The sequence below is a fragment of the Odocoileus virginianus genome, chromosome 31 (assembly GCF_023699985.2).
Source record: "Odocoileus virginianus isolate 20LAN1187 ecotype Illinois chromosome 31, Ovbor_1.2, whole genome shotgun sequence".
NCBI classification, from domain to species: Eukaryota; Metazoa; Chordata; class Mammalia; order Artiodactyla; family Cervidae; genus Odocoileus; species Odocoileus virginianus.
The window spans coordinates 17,452,758-17,468,048 of NC_069704.1; the positions used below are offsets into that span (position 1 = coordinate 17,452,758).

At 37.5% G+C, this 15,291-nt stretch overlaps 1 long non-coding RNA gene across 1 annotated transcript in view; it reads left to right on the plus strand.

Moving 5' to 3' along the window:
* LOC139032413 (uncharacterized) overlaps positions 1 to 15,291 on the plus strand; it is a 123,744-nt gene that overhangs the window by 32,376 nt on the left and 76,077 nt on the right. The window lies entirely within an intron of this gene.

Genomic DNA, 15,291 nt, shown 5'->3' on the forward strand with positions numbered 1-15,291 from the left:
CCACAATATATGAGTAATTACAAAGTGTACAGTCAGCAGCTTTTGTAACATTTATATTCTGCCTGTGGACCAGTTGCTTAAATGTGAGATTGATATGCACATCTAATTTGCCCTTTGTCATGGAGATGTCACAGAGCTAATGGAATTATAGTGGTGGCTTTAATTCAAGCTGAAGATTACCACTTGGAGAAAGATAGAGAAGCTTTAGAGGGTAAATCTTAGGCAAGTAAGAAAATCATACTAAAGGTTGAACTAGTCTGCCCAAAGAGTAACAACCTCATCAAAACAGGTAGATAGGTTGTGGTTATTGTATTAATGCCTTGGGACAATGTTCTATGGTCACTGGAAGAGTAGAAGAATGAAAGAGTGGAGACAATGGTAGAGAAGAATGACTAGCATTCTATGCTCCAAGGAGGAAGGAGAGTATACATAAATAACAGCTAACACAGTGATTGGATTTAAAGCAGTTATTAATTTCAGCCAATTGTGCTCACTCATTCTACCTTCATTCAGAGATTTAATCTACACTTCTGTGGGAAGAACTATTAAGCTTCTGATTTACAAAATCAATACTTGTCAACTTAATTATTGCTACCACAGGAATAGCAGTGTGGTATTATGGAAAATCATGAGCTTTAGAACCAAATAACTCAGGATTGCATTTGTACTCCTCCATGTCTTAGCTGTGTGACCTTGGAAAAATCTAACTTGACATATCTATAGTTTGGTTATTTAGTTTGGAATATGGACAGGGTATTGCCTACTGACTACTGACATGACAATCATGAGGGATAATTATGAGGTCGACATGACAGTCAAATGAGAAAATACTGAATAAATCTGAAAGCTGCAGTCAATTGATAATGATTTTTATTGTCAAAGGATGCTCTTTCATGTGTGCTATTTGAAGGAGAAAAAATGATGCTATCACCTACAGGGATTCTCATAAATGTATCTAGATTTAAGACATTAGAGAGGTGTTTTTGGGTGGTAACAACTAGTAATTATTTAGTGCCATTTTTCCCCCAAGCCAATCTTGATATTTTGATTCCTGAATAACACACTTTAAACAACAAGATGTGAACTGAGAACTTCCAGGTGTTCAAACTGGATTTAGAAAAGTCAGAGGAACCAGAGATCAAATTGCCAACATCCGTTGGATCATTGAAAAAGCAAGAGAGTTCCAGAAAAATATCTACTTCTGCTTTATTGACTACGCCAAAGCCTTTAACTCTAGATCACAACAAACTGAAAAATTCTGAAAGAGATGGGAATATCAGACCACCTAACCTGCCTCCTTAGAAATCTGTGTGCAGGTCAAGAAGCAACAGTTAGAACCGGACATGGAACAAAAAACTGGTTCCAAATCGGGAAAGGAGTACGTCAAGGCAATCTAATTTGTTTTCCTTGTACTGGAAATAACTTAAGGTTACTCTCTAGAGATGGGATTGTGGAATGGAAAGATATCAAATTATAGAATTCTTAGTAAATGTGAAAAACTATTTTTATGAAGCATTTTATTACTCTGCTACTGCTGTATTTGCAGAGACCACTTTTTAATATATACATTTCAGAATGAGAGAATGTATTTATTCTTTTCTATTTATTCATTATTTTACTTTTGACTGCACTGGGTTTTTGTTGCTGCACAGGCTTTTCAGTAGTTGTGGAGAGCAGGGGCTACTCTCTAGTTGTGGCGTGCAGGCTTCTAACGGTGGTTGCTTCTCTTGTTGGGGACATGGGCTCTAGGGCGTGCAGGTCTCAATAGTTACGGCATGTGGACTCAGTAGTTGCAGCTTCTTGGCTCGAGAGTCCAGCCTCAGTAGCTGTGGTCCACAGGCCTAGTCACTCCAGGGCATGTGAGATCCCAGGAGCAGGGATTGAACCCGTTTCTCCTGCAATAGCAGGCAGATTGTTTACAGCGAGACACCAGAAAAATCCGATTTGCTATTTGTATAAAGCGTTACTTTGCTAACTTTTTATTCCTATGGTTGCTAGTTGATTTACCATTTCCTGTATACTACTATTTATGTTTACCTTTTTATTATTCATTTATACCCTTTGCTTAACTATCTTGGTATTTTGATAATTTTCCTCTTAATTTATATGCTGCTACTGCTGCTACTAAGTCGCTTCAGTCATGTCCAACTCTGTGTGACCCCATAGACAGCAGCTCACCAGGCTCCCCCGTCCCTGGGGTTCTCCAGGCAAGAACACTGGAGTGGGTTGCCATTTCCTTCTCCAATGCAGAAAAGTGAAAAGTGAAAGTGAAGTCGCTCAGTCGTGTCCGACTCTTAGCAACCCCATGGACTGTAGCCTACCAGGCTCCTCCATCCATGGGATTTTCCAGGCAAGAGTACTGGAGTGGGGTGCCATTGCCTTCTCCATAATTTATATGAATGCTTAATAAATTACCACTTTCTCTTCAAATTTTCTTCAAATGCTTTTCCAGTTTGTGGTTTTCCTTCTTATTTTTGACATGCTGTATAAATTTTCTTTAAGATTTTCATATTATCCCTAAAAATATGAGTGAAATTTCTTCTATGGTTTTATTTCACTTTGATTTTTCTGTATGATAACTATGTTGTTTTGTGCCTAATGTGTAAAATAGACTGATATTTTAAAAATATTAACTAATTTCCCCAAAATATTTTATTAAAAACATGTCATGCTCTTTTCCCATTATTCATTTATCAAGTATTTTTTGAACACCTGTTAAGGGGCAGGCACTATGGTCAACATTGGGATGAATTTGGACATAATTAATTGAAAAATACAGTTTCAAAAACTTTAAAGATAAACATGGGAAACATTATATTATAGATCATAAAATTCCTTTGTTTATCTGTAATTTACATCCTGTTAGGTTTAACAGTAAATCATAAGCATTTTTCACATATCATCAGATACTCAGGGTATAGGTTTATAATGCCTATTTACTTTTCTATTAGGACTTCTCAGGTGGCACTCTGGAAAAAATCCACTTGGCAATGCAGGAGATGCAAGAAACATGATTTTGATCCCAGGGTTGGGAAGGTCCTCTGAAGCAGGAAATGGCAACCTGCTCCAGTATTCCTCCCTGGAAAATTCCATGGACAGAGGAGCCTGGTGGGTTACAGTCCATGGGGTCACAAAGAGTTGGACACAACTGAGTGACTGAGCACACACATATATTAAATACACTTTTCAAGATTTATTTAATCTAGTTTCAAGTAATGGACATATACCTTGCTTTAATTAATTAATTAATTTTTACTATTATAAGCAATGCTGCCATGATAATTCTAATATATTCTTTAGGGAGAATGCATGTATTTTATTTATTTTGGAATAATTTCAATAATGGTAAAGTTAATTAAACACATACTCTTATAGAGTCACACTCTTATAAAGTCAGACTTTATTTTCTTGGGCTCCAAAATAACTGCAGATGGTGACTGCAGCCATGAAATTAAAAGATACTTCCTCCTTGGAAGAAAAGCTTTGAGAAACTGAGACAGCATATTAAAAAGCAGAGGCATTACTTTACCGACAAAGGTCTGTCTAGACAAGGTTATGGTTTTTCCAGTAGTCATGTATGGATGTGAGAGTTGGACTATAAAGAAAGCTGAGCACTGAAGAATTGATGCTTTTGTACTGTGGTGTTGGAGAAGACTCTTGAGAATCCCTTGAACAGCAAGAAGATCAAACCAGTCAATCCTAAAGGAAATCAGTCCTGAATATTCATTGGAAGGACTGATGCTGAAGCTGAAGTTCCAGTACTCTGGCCATCTGATGGGAAGAACTGACTCATTGAAAAAGACCCTGATGTTGGGAAAGATTGAAGGCAGGAAGAGAAGGGGATGGCAGAGGATGATGGTTGGATGACATCACTGACTCAATGGATATGAATTTGGGCAAGCTCCAGGAGATGGTGAACAGGGAGGCCTGGCGTGCTGCAGTTTTCATGGGGTCTCAGAGTCGGACATGACTGAGCCACTGAACTGAACTGAAATGATACAGTCACACCAGAGGAGTAGTCAAATTCTAAATGATTCCATCTCAGAACTGAAAATCATTTTAAAATTAATTTATCTCTAACCCTTATGAGATTACGGAACACACCTGTAGTGTGATTGATGTTCATTTTACTTCAGCCCCCAATCCAGTGGCGATTAGAGCACTTTATGTAGTGTATATTTATATATATTTAGCTGTATATTAACTCTCTGTATGCAACCTCCATCTTTCCTTGTGGAAAAACAAGAATAAGTATATGCTCCTTTTTCATGACAGCTTTTCAAGTACTTCCAGATTGCAGTTTCTGAGTCTTTCTTATACCAGGCTACAATTTTTTACTTCCTTCAGCCATTCCCCGTGTGTTTTGTCAAAATACTTAAGCACATGTGTTGGTGAAGAGAACATTTTAGGATTGTGAGATTCTCTGTGATAAAGGAGGATCTTTCCTCTGCATTATACTTGTGGCTTTACTGGTTCTATAGGAGCAAAGCATTTTCTGTCATTTAGGAACAGAAGAGTGAGGTGGTTGAGAACATTAGACTCCGGAGTTCAACAGCCCAGGTTTGTCAGACACTACCTCTATGACCTCAATGAGGTCACTTACACCTCTCTAAGCCTCAGTTTCCATGTCTATAAAATTAGGAACTCAAAGATACCTGATATTGTTATTCTGTGAATTAATGAGGGAGTGCATATGAAAAATTTAAGGTAGGTATGGATACATACTAGGTATTCAGTAAGGGTGCTTTCTATTCTAATTATATTGATGATTTAAAATATGCATCTTGCAATTATAGAAAGAAAATGGCTTTGGAGTTCAGTATCCTGACTCTGAGGAGTCCTTACAAATAGCTGAGAAAAGAAAAGCGAAAGGCAAAGGAGAAAAGGAAAGATATACCCTTCTGAATGCAGAGTTTCAAAGAGTAAGGAGAGATAAGAAAGCCTTCCTAAGTGAACAATGCAAAGAAATATAGGAAAACAATAGAATGGGAAAGACTGGAGATCTCTTCAAGGAAATTAAAGATATCAAGGGAATATTTCATGCAAAGATGGGCACAATAAAGGACAGAAATGGTATGGACTTAACAGAAGCAGAAGATATTAAGAGGTGGCAAGAATACACAGAACTGCATACAAAAAATATCTTAATGACATAGATAACTACAATGCTGTGATCACTTACCTATTTCCAGACATCTTGGAGTGTGAAGTCAAGTGGGCCTAAGGAAGAATCACTACAAACAAAGCTAGTGGAGATGATGAAATTCCAGCTGAGCTATTTCAAATCCTAAAAGATAATGATGTAAAAGTACTGCACTCTATATACCAGTAGTGGCCACAGTTCTGGAAAAGGTCAGTTTTCATTCCAGTCCCAAGAAGGGCAATGCCAATGAATGTTCAAACTACTACACAATTGCACTCATTTCACAGGCTAGCAAAGTAATATAGAAAATTCTCTCAAGCTAGGCTTCAACAGTACATGAAATGAGAACTCCCAGGTGTTCAAGCTGGATTTAGAAAAGGCAGAGAAACCAGAGATCAAATTGCCAGCATCCATTGGATCATAGAAAAAGCAAGAGAATTCCAGAAAAGCATCTATTTCTGTTTCATTGACTATGCTAAAGCCTTTGACTGTGTGGATCACAATAAACTGGAAAATTCTTAAAGTGATGGGAATGCTGGATCACCTTACCTGCCTCTTGTGAAACCTGTATACAGGCCAAGAAGCAACAATTAGAACTGGACTGTTTTCAAATTGGGAAAGGAGTACGTCAAAGCTGTATGTTGTCACTCTGTTGTTTATGTAACTTATATGCTGAGTACATCATGAGAAATACCAGGCTGGTTAAACCACAAGCCGGAAACAAGATTGCTGAGAGAAATATCAATAACCTCAGATATGCAGATGATAGCTCTCTTATGGTAGAAAGCAAAGAGGAACTAAAGAACCTCTTGATGAAAGTGAAAGAGGAGAGTGAAAAATCTGGCTTAAAACTCAACATTCAAAAAATGAAGATCATGGCATTGGTCCCATCATTTCATGGTGAATAGATGCACCTCATGGCAAATAGATGGGGAAACAATGGAAACAGTCACAGACTTTATTTATTTGGGCTCCAAAATCATTGCAGATGGTGACTGCCACCTTGAAATTAAAAGATGCTTGCTCCTTGAAAGAAAAGCTAAGACAAACTGAGGCAGCATATTAAAAAGCAGAGACATTACTTTGCCAACAAAGGTCCATCTAGTCAAAGCTAATGTTTTTCCAGTTGTCATGTATGGATGTGAGAGTTGGACTGTAAAGAATGCTGAGCACTGATGAATTGATGCTTTTGAACTGTGGTGTTGGAGAAGACTCTTGAGAGTCCCTTGGACTGCAAGAAGATTGAACCAGTCAATCCTAAAGGAAATCAGTCCTGAATATTCATTGGAAGGACTGATGATGAAGCTGAAACTCCAATAATTTGGCCACCTGATGTGAAGAACTGGCTCCTTGGAAAACACCCTGATGCTGGGAAAGATTGAAGGCAGGAGAAAAAGGGGATGGCAGAGGATGAAATGGTTGGATGACATCACCAGCTCAATGGACATGAGTTTGAGCAAACTCTGGGAATTGGTGATGGACAGGGAAGCCTGGCATGCTATAGTCCATAGGGTCACAAAGAGCTGGACCCAACTGTGCAACTGAACTGAATTGAGAGTATAGCTTAGTAAGGTAGATATGTTCATGACATTTCAATCTAAATTGTTTGGCCATACATACTATTTCATAACCAGTAATGTTTTCTGCCTCCCTTGATAAGCCAAAGATTCTTACACCCTAAAAAGTTCTCCTTCCTTAAAGTGCATCACACCCATGACTTTAGGTTTATTTAGCAGTTTTCTGGTTAAAACACTTTGCTCATGGTGATTACTTTCTGTTACTTATTAAATACAAGTGTATTGATTATTTTCCCCTGGAGGATGATGCAATACTGGGCTCACGACAAATTCATGTATTATCCACTCTTACTCATGGCCTTTACCATAATCACCAAGGACATGATCATCATTGTCTCCTTAATATGTCACAGATATATCCAGTTAATGGCTTTGGAGAAATTACAAGGTTAAATCCAGTTAGGATATTTCAACTTTCTTGCTCTCTAACATCTTTGGATCAATTCTCCTGATGTAGATACAACTGGACTTTGACTGTGTGGATCACAATAAACTGTGGAAAATTCTGAAAGAGATGGGAATACCAGACCACCTGACCTGCCTCTTGAGAAACCTATATGCAGGTCAGGAAGCAACAATTAGAACTGGACATGGAACAACAAACTGGTTCCAAATAGGAAAAGGAGTAAGTCAAGGCTGTATATTGTCACCCTGCTTATTTAACTTATATGCAGAGTGAAAAAGTTGGTTTAAAGCTCAACATTCAGAAAACTAAGATCATGGCATCTGGTCCATCACTTCATGGCAAATAGATGGGGAAACAGTGGAAACAGTGTCAGACTTTATTTTGGGGGGGGGGGGCTCCAAAATCACTGCAGATGGTGATTGCAGCCATGAAATTAAAAGATGCTTACTCCTTGGGAGGAAAGTTATGACCAACCTAGACAGCACATTAAAAAGCAGAGACATTACTTTGCCAACAAAGGTCTGTCTAGTCAAGGCTATGGTTTTTCCAGTGGTCATTTATGGATGTGAGAGTTGGACTGTGAAGAAAGCTGAGTGCTGAATAATTGATGCTTTTGAACTGTGTTGTTGGACAAGACTCTTGAGAGTCCCTTGGACTGCAAGGAGATCCAACCAGTCCATCCTAAAGGAGATCAGTCCTGGGTGCTCGTTGGAAGGACTAATGCTGAAGCTGAAACTCCAGTACTTTGGCCACCTGATGCAGATAGCTGACACATTTGAAAAGAGTATGATGCTGGGAAAGATTGAGGGCAGGGGAGAAAGGGACGACAGAGGATGAGATGGTTGGACGGCATCACCGACTTGATGGACATGAGTTTGGGTAAATTCCAGGAGTTGGTGATGGACAGGGAGCCCTGGTGTGCTGCAATTCATGGGGTACAAAGAGTTGGACACGACTGAGTGACTGAATAGAACTGGACTTCAGAATACCTCCCTTTTGGCTCCTAAGCAATAGAGGAAATAACATGTCTCCATGGTCAAGACTATGGTTTGGAAAGTAACTTTCCCAGTCAAAACCTCCATGATCTTAACATCTATTAATCTTCATCTCTTCATCTGTAAAATTAAGAGCAAAGAGATATACCTTTTAAGGTTACTGTGAAGATTTAATAAGTAATAAGGTGTGAATATAGCACAACACCTTGCATATTGGCTTTGCACTCAATTCTCTAGATAATGCCTTGTCTCTATCTTCTTTTCTGTTTGCTTCCTCCCCTCTTTGTGAAGTCAAGTTTCTTAAACAAATTCAAGTATGAACATCTCCTTCAAAGAATGGATTTGTTTTCTGTATCTGGTAAATTTTAATTGCAGTTTTTAATTCTGTTTCATTTCTAAGGAGGTTGATATTGAAAATATTTTACAAAGACTGGAACAGCTACCAATTAGTCAGAATGGACACTAACCATAAAAAGAGTACAGCTGTACTAGTGGGTATAAGCTCAGGTTTGCCTTTATGAGTTAAAAAAATTTTTTTGTCTTTCTTTTTTCTCTAATCTATACTCAAGGCTGAAATTTAGTGGGCACATACTACCACGGGCACACTGATCATGGCAGGTACGCATTCTGATATTTTGGAATGAGAAGTTGTTTCAGTTCCATAGAAGTTGTTAAATATTTTGAATATCACTGCTACTCATTAGTCGTTTATAAGTTTGTTTATCTTAGGTTGTAGAGTTTTTATTTAGTTAATTCCCTTTAGTTTCATTGAGAGAACATGGACTGTTTAATATTTTTTCACTGATTTTGCAGAGTCTTTCTCTCAGGCTAAAAAAGTATCAATTTTTATACCTGTTCCACATGTAATTTAGGATATGTGTATCCCATTATAGTTGTGTTGTTAGGTTTGTTAATTATTTTATTGAAATAGAAAGCTTCGCACATCCTGGTTGTGACTTCAGGTATTTCTACATTTCTGGAATCAGGTTTCTGTTCTGTAAAGTTGGAGAAACAGTAGGTCCTTGAAAAGTTATCATGAGGATTCAATAGTATGATCTTGATAAGTTATTTTGGAAAATATATGTGCATTTCTGATATTATTTCTTTCATTCATTTATTTATGCATTAATTTATCAAATTAGTAAACATGGAAGACTGTGTATCTGGTATGTAACTAATTAATAGGTGAGTGCTTGATACACATTGAAAAAAAGAGAAGAGGTATGTTTTTTGTTTGCTTCTCTCAAGGTCCTAAGTTTATTCTTTGTTACATGTATTTCAGGACTTGATGAACTACTTGATGTTTTATTTTTGTATGATAATATGGTAATTATTGTATTTCATTTGGACTATAGAGATTTTTATAATATACATTTTAGACACAAGGAAGGAAATTTAAAGAAAATACAAATGTCTTTCCCAGTACTTGTTATTTAGTTACGTATGGAAATGAAAAGTGTTAATCACTCAGTTGTGTCCAACTCTTTGTGTGATCCCGTGGACTGTAGTCCACCAAGCTCCTCTGTCCATGGAATTCTCCAGGCAAGAGTACTGGAGTGGGTTGCCATTTCCTTCTTCAGGGGATCTTTCTGACCCAGGGACTGAACCCAGATCTCCCACATTGCAGGCAGACTCTTTACTGACTAAGTAACCAGGGAAGCCTATGAAAATGAAAAAAACAGATAGGTTTGGTCAGATGGAAATGACAATCTGACCAAATCTAAAATCTATTTCTAATTTTTTTAATCGGAGAATAGTGGTTTTACAGTGTTGTAGTGTTCTCTGCCATACATCATCGTGAAGCAGTATTCATTATATATATGTATCCCCTCCCTCATAAGCCACCCCCCACCTCTGCCTCAATTCCATGCATCTAGGTGGTCATAGAGCACCAAGCTGGGCTCCATGTGTTAGACGGCAGCTTCCTGCTAGTTATCTATTTATGCTCCAGCTGATTCACTATAATTCTCACGCATAGAATTGGACATTTTATCATTTTAAAGATACCTCAAGACAAAGTAAAGACTTAGCATGGCTATTTATTTACCGGAAGTAAAATCTCAGTGACAGATTCAAAGCTCTGAGGAAATAGCACTGGTAGAAGTGCTATTTTCTTGAAGCCCCTTTTCTTGGCTTATAGAAAAGAAGAAATAAAATCTGAAACCAATACTGGAAGCAGCTAAGAATTTGCCATTATATTGGTGAAGAACCATAAGCAGAGTTATGCTAACATGAGCAGAAGGCTAATAGGGAGGGTCAAGTCCCTCATCCTCATCAAACCTTTAATTCTCTCTCTAGCGACTCTTTTGGAAGAATTTAATAGATGTTAGCTAGCAAAGAAGAAATGTGGTTTTCAGTGTCTCAGCTGAAACTCATAAAGAGAAGTGGATTTGAAGCTGAGAGATAATAATATAATATCATCAAAATTACTCTGTAAAAATGTAAGAATGACAATTTTGTGCCTATTCAAAATTTTATGACCTATTAAAATACACTGAGCATTAATAAAAAAAATCACTGATGTTTATTGGATGTTAGGGTGTTCTAGGCAATATTTAGTGCTAAACATGAATTAAATTATTTAGTCTTATGAAAAATAATAATTATGTGTTATCAAGAAAGGAAAATGTTAAGGCCCTGCTTTTATAATTTAGAAGTAGTTATAGTCTTTTACTTTTGATGTATGTTCTATATTTCAGTTCTCATGGACTCTTCAACAGGTTGGAAGAAAAGAATGCTTTCTTCTATTGACCTATCTGACTCAATTCCTTCAACAGAAGTGGGGTTTCCATTGCTAACATTGGCACTGCTCCAGTGGCTGCATTCTTCAGGCAACAGAAATTGTCTCAACTGGAGCTCTCCTTATCCTCCAACACCAGAAACTGTAGCTCTTCAATATGTTGAATAGCTTGCCACCTCTTATCCTCTTAGCAAAATTGCTGTTGGTTACCAGTTATGTCTAGTTCTCCAGCCACTTAGAAACTGTGTGATCCAATGCAGAGATGAGATGTCTTCATTATGATCTGATCTCTTTTCAAAGTCCAAAGGGAATTCCCTGCTACCATGTCACTTCTGTTGTTATTGGTTTAAAACTTAGGGTACATTACTAGGGGACTCTTTTATCTTAATCTCATTATGTTCCAAACCCGGAAAAGTTATGGTATCTGATAAACAAAGCTTCTTCCTCTCCTTTATGATACACATCACATAAAAAAAGGTAATTTATTATATTAAGGGAGATCGTATGATAAAATGTTAATGTTGTTGTTGTTCAGTCGCTAAGTCATATTCAACTCTTTGCAACTCTGTGGACTCCACCACACCAGATTTCCATGTCCTTCACTATATCCTTGAATTTGCCCAAATTTATGTCTATTGAGTCGATGGTGCCATCCAACAATCTCATTCTGTGTCGTCCCGTTCTCTTTCTTCCTTCAGTCTTTCCCAACATCAGGGTCTTTTCCAGTGAGTCAGTTTTTCGCATCAGGTGGCCAAAGTATTGGGGCTTTAGCTTCAGCATCAGTGCTTCCAATGATTATTCAGGGTTGATTTCCTTTGGAAATGACTGGTTTGATCTTGCAGTCCAAGGGACTCTCAAGAGTATTCTCCAGCACCACAATTCAAAAGCATTAATTCTTGGTTGTGCAGCCTTCTTTATGGTCCAACCCTCACATCTCTACATGACCACTGGAAAAATAGTAGCTTTGACTATACAGACTGTTGCTGGCAAAGTGATATTTTTGCTTTTTGATGCACGGTCCAGGTTTGTCATAACTTTCCTTCCAAGGAGTCTTTTAATTTCATGGCTGCAGTCACTGACCACAGTGATTTTGGAGCCCAAGAAAATAAAATCTGTCACTGCTCCCACTTTTCCCCATCTATTTGCCATGAAATGATGGGACCAGATGCTGTGATCTTAGTTTTCTGAACATTGAGGTTTAAGCCAGCTTTTCCACTCTCCTCTTTCACCCTCATCAAGAGGCTTTTTAGTTCCTCTTTGCTTTCTGCCGTTAGAGTGATATCTTCTGCATATCTGAAGTTGTTGATATTTTTCTCTGCAATCTTGATTCCAGCTTGTGATTGATCCAGCCTGGCATTTCACATGATGCATTCTGAATGTAAATTAAATAAACAGGGTGACAAAATACAGACTTGTCTTACAACTTTCCCAATTTTGAGTCAGTTCATTGTTCCATGTCCTGTTCTAACTGTTGCTTCTTGACCTGCATACAGGTTTCCGAGGAGGCAGGTAAGGTGGTCTGGTATTCCCATCTCTTTAAGAATTTTCCACAGTTTGTTGTGATCCACACAGTTAAGGTTTTAGCATAGTCAATGAAGCATAAGTAGATGTTTTTATGGAATTCCCTTCCTTTTTATATGATCCAAAGTATGTTACCAATTTGATCTCTGGTTTTTCTGCTTTTCCTAAACCCAGCTTGTACATCTGGAAGTTCTTGGTTCACATACTGTTGAAGCCTAGCTTGAAGGATTTTGAGCATGACCTAACTAGCATGTGAAATGAGCACAATTTTCTGGTAGTTTGAAAATTCTTTGGCCCTGTCATTCTTTTGGATTGGAATGAAAACACCTTTTCCAGTCCTGTGGCCACTGCTATTTTCCAAATTTGTGGGTATACTGACTGCAGCACTTTAAGAGCATGATCTTTTAGTATATGAAGTAGCTCAGTTGGAATTGCATAACCTCCACAAGCTTTGTTCATAATAATAGTTCCTAAGATTCAATTGACTTCACACTCCAGGATGTCTGGTTCTAGGTGAGTAACCACACTATCATGGTTATCCCAGTCATTAAGAATTTTTTGTGTAGTACTTCTGTGTATTCTTGCCACCTCTTCTTAATCTCTTCTGTTAGGTCCTTGCCATTTTTGTCCTTTATCATGCCCATCCTTGCATGAAATGTTCCCTTGATGCCTCCAGTTTTCTTGAAGAGATCTCTAATCTTTGCTATCCTATTATTTCCTTTACTTCTTTTCATTTTTCATTGAAGAAGGCCTTCTCTCCTTTCTATTTTCTGGAACTCTGCATTCAGTTGGGTGTATCTTTCCCCTTATCCCTTTCTTTTTGCTTCTTTTCTTTCTTAAGTTATGTGTAAAGCCTCCTCAGACAACCACTTTGCCTTCTTGCATTTCTTGTTTTGGGATGGTGTTCATTGCCTCCTTTAGTTAGGAGCCTCCATCCACTATTCTTCAGGCACTCTGTCTACCAGATCTAATCTCTTGAATCTGTTTGTCACCTCCACTGTATAATCATAAGGAATTTGATTTAGGTCTTATCTGAATGGCCTTGTGGTTTTCCCTACTTTCTTCAACTTAAGAAATTGGATTCAATTTTGCAATAAGGAGCTCAAGATAAAACTTCACTGTTATTCCAGACATCTCTTGACTTCCTACCTCTGCATTCCAATCCCCTATAAAGAAAAGGATATCTTTTTTTTGGTGTTAGTTCTAGAAGGTCTTTGTGGGTCTTCATGGAGCTGGTCAACTTCAGCTTCTTTGGCATCAGTAGTTTAGGCATAGTCTTGGATTACTATTTTGGTGAAATGTTTGTCTTAAAAACAAATTGAGATCCTTCTGTCATTTTTGAGATTGCACCCAAGTACTGAATTTCAACTTCTCTAGTTGACTCTGAGGGCTACTCCAGTTCTTCTCAGGGGTTCTTGCACACAGTAAGCATAATGGAATCCTGAATTAAATGCACCCATTCCTGCCCATTTGAGGCCACTGACTCCTGATGTTGATGTTCACTCTTGCCGTCTCCTGCTTGACTACCTCTGATTTAGCTTGAGTCACGGACCTGACGTTACAGGCTCCTATGCGATATCGTTCTTTATATTGTTCAGAATTTACTTTCACCACTAGACACTTCCACAGCTGAGCATCATTTCCGGTTTGCCCTGTTTCATTCTTTCTGAAGCTATTAATAATTGTCCCCTGCTCTTTATCAGTAGCATATTGGACACCTTCTGACTTGGGAGGCTCATCTTCCTGTGTCATCTTTTTGCCTTTTCATATTGTTCACATTCATGGGGTTCTTGCAGCAAGAATACTGGAGTGATTTGTCATTCTCTCCTCCAGTGAACTATGTTTTGTTAGAACTCTCCACTCTTGCCTGTCCATCTTGGGTGGCCCTGCATGGCATGGCTCATAGCTTCATTGAGTTACACAAGCCCCTTCACCATGAGAAGATTGTGATCCATGACAGGAAAAATGCTAATATAGTTAATTTATAAAATATTATATTGAATCAGATATTTTTTGAAAAACCATTGTTAACTCAGATATGGCAGATACAAATTTCAGTATTTATACATGATGTGGTTCATTTATTTTTTAAAAAAATATTTATTGAGCATCCATTATTTGTCATGTCCTCTACTAGATCTTTTTGATATTATAGAATAATGAAAAGTTCCTGCTCATCATGAACAGCTTTATGTGTTGGTGGAAAGAAATTATAAATAATGAACAATATTAGAATAAATATATGATATATGTACTAATTCATAGTGATTTTGAGTAATTGGCTGTGTACTTATTTTAGGTTACAAAGTATATTTTAGAACACCTTTTGTCTTTATTATTATTTTCTTTTTAATTAATTAATTTATTTTAATTGGAGGCTAATTACTTTACACTATTGTGGTGGTTTCTGCCATACATTGACGTGAATCAGCCATGGTTGTACATGTGTCCCCATCCCGAATCCCCTCCCACCTCCTTCCCTATCCCATCCCTCTGGGTTGTCTCAGTGTACCAGCTTTGTGTTCCCTGTTTCATGCATCGAACTTGCATTGGTCATCCATTTCACATATGGTAATATACATGTGTCTTTATTATTTTCTAAATATTTAAGAGTGATTATGTTTTCCTTGGGCTTCCTAAGAGATTTTCAATATTTTGCATTTCCATAACAGTTTTCTGAAAAGCCACAGCATGTTTAATTTCTGCAATTAGAAATGAAAAAGTAACTAACTAAAAGTAACAACAGTAACCAAGACATATTTTGGCAACCAACATATATCATATATTTATATGTCATAAATATATATTTTATCATATATTTTAAGTTTTTTATTTTATATTGGAATATAGTTGATTAGCAATGTTATATTACTGTCAGGTGTTCAGCAAAGTGGTTCAATCATACATTT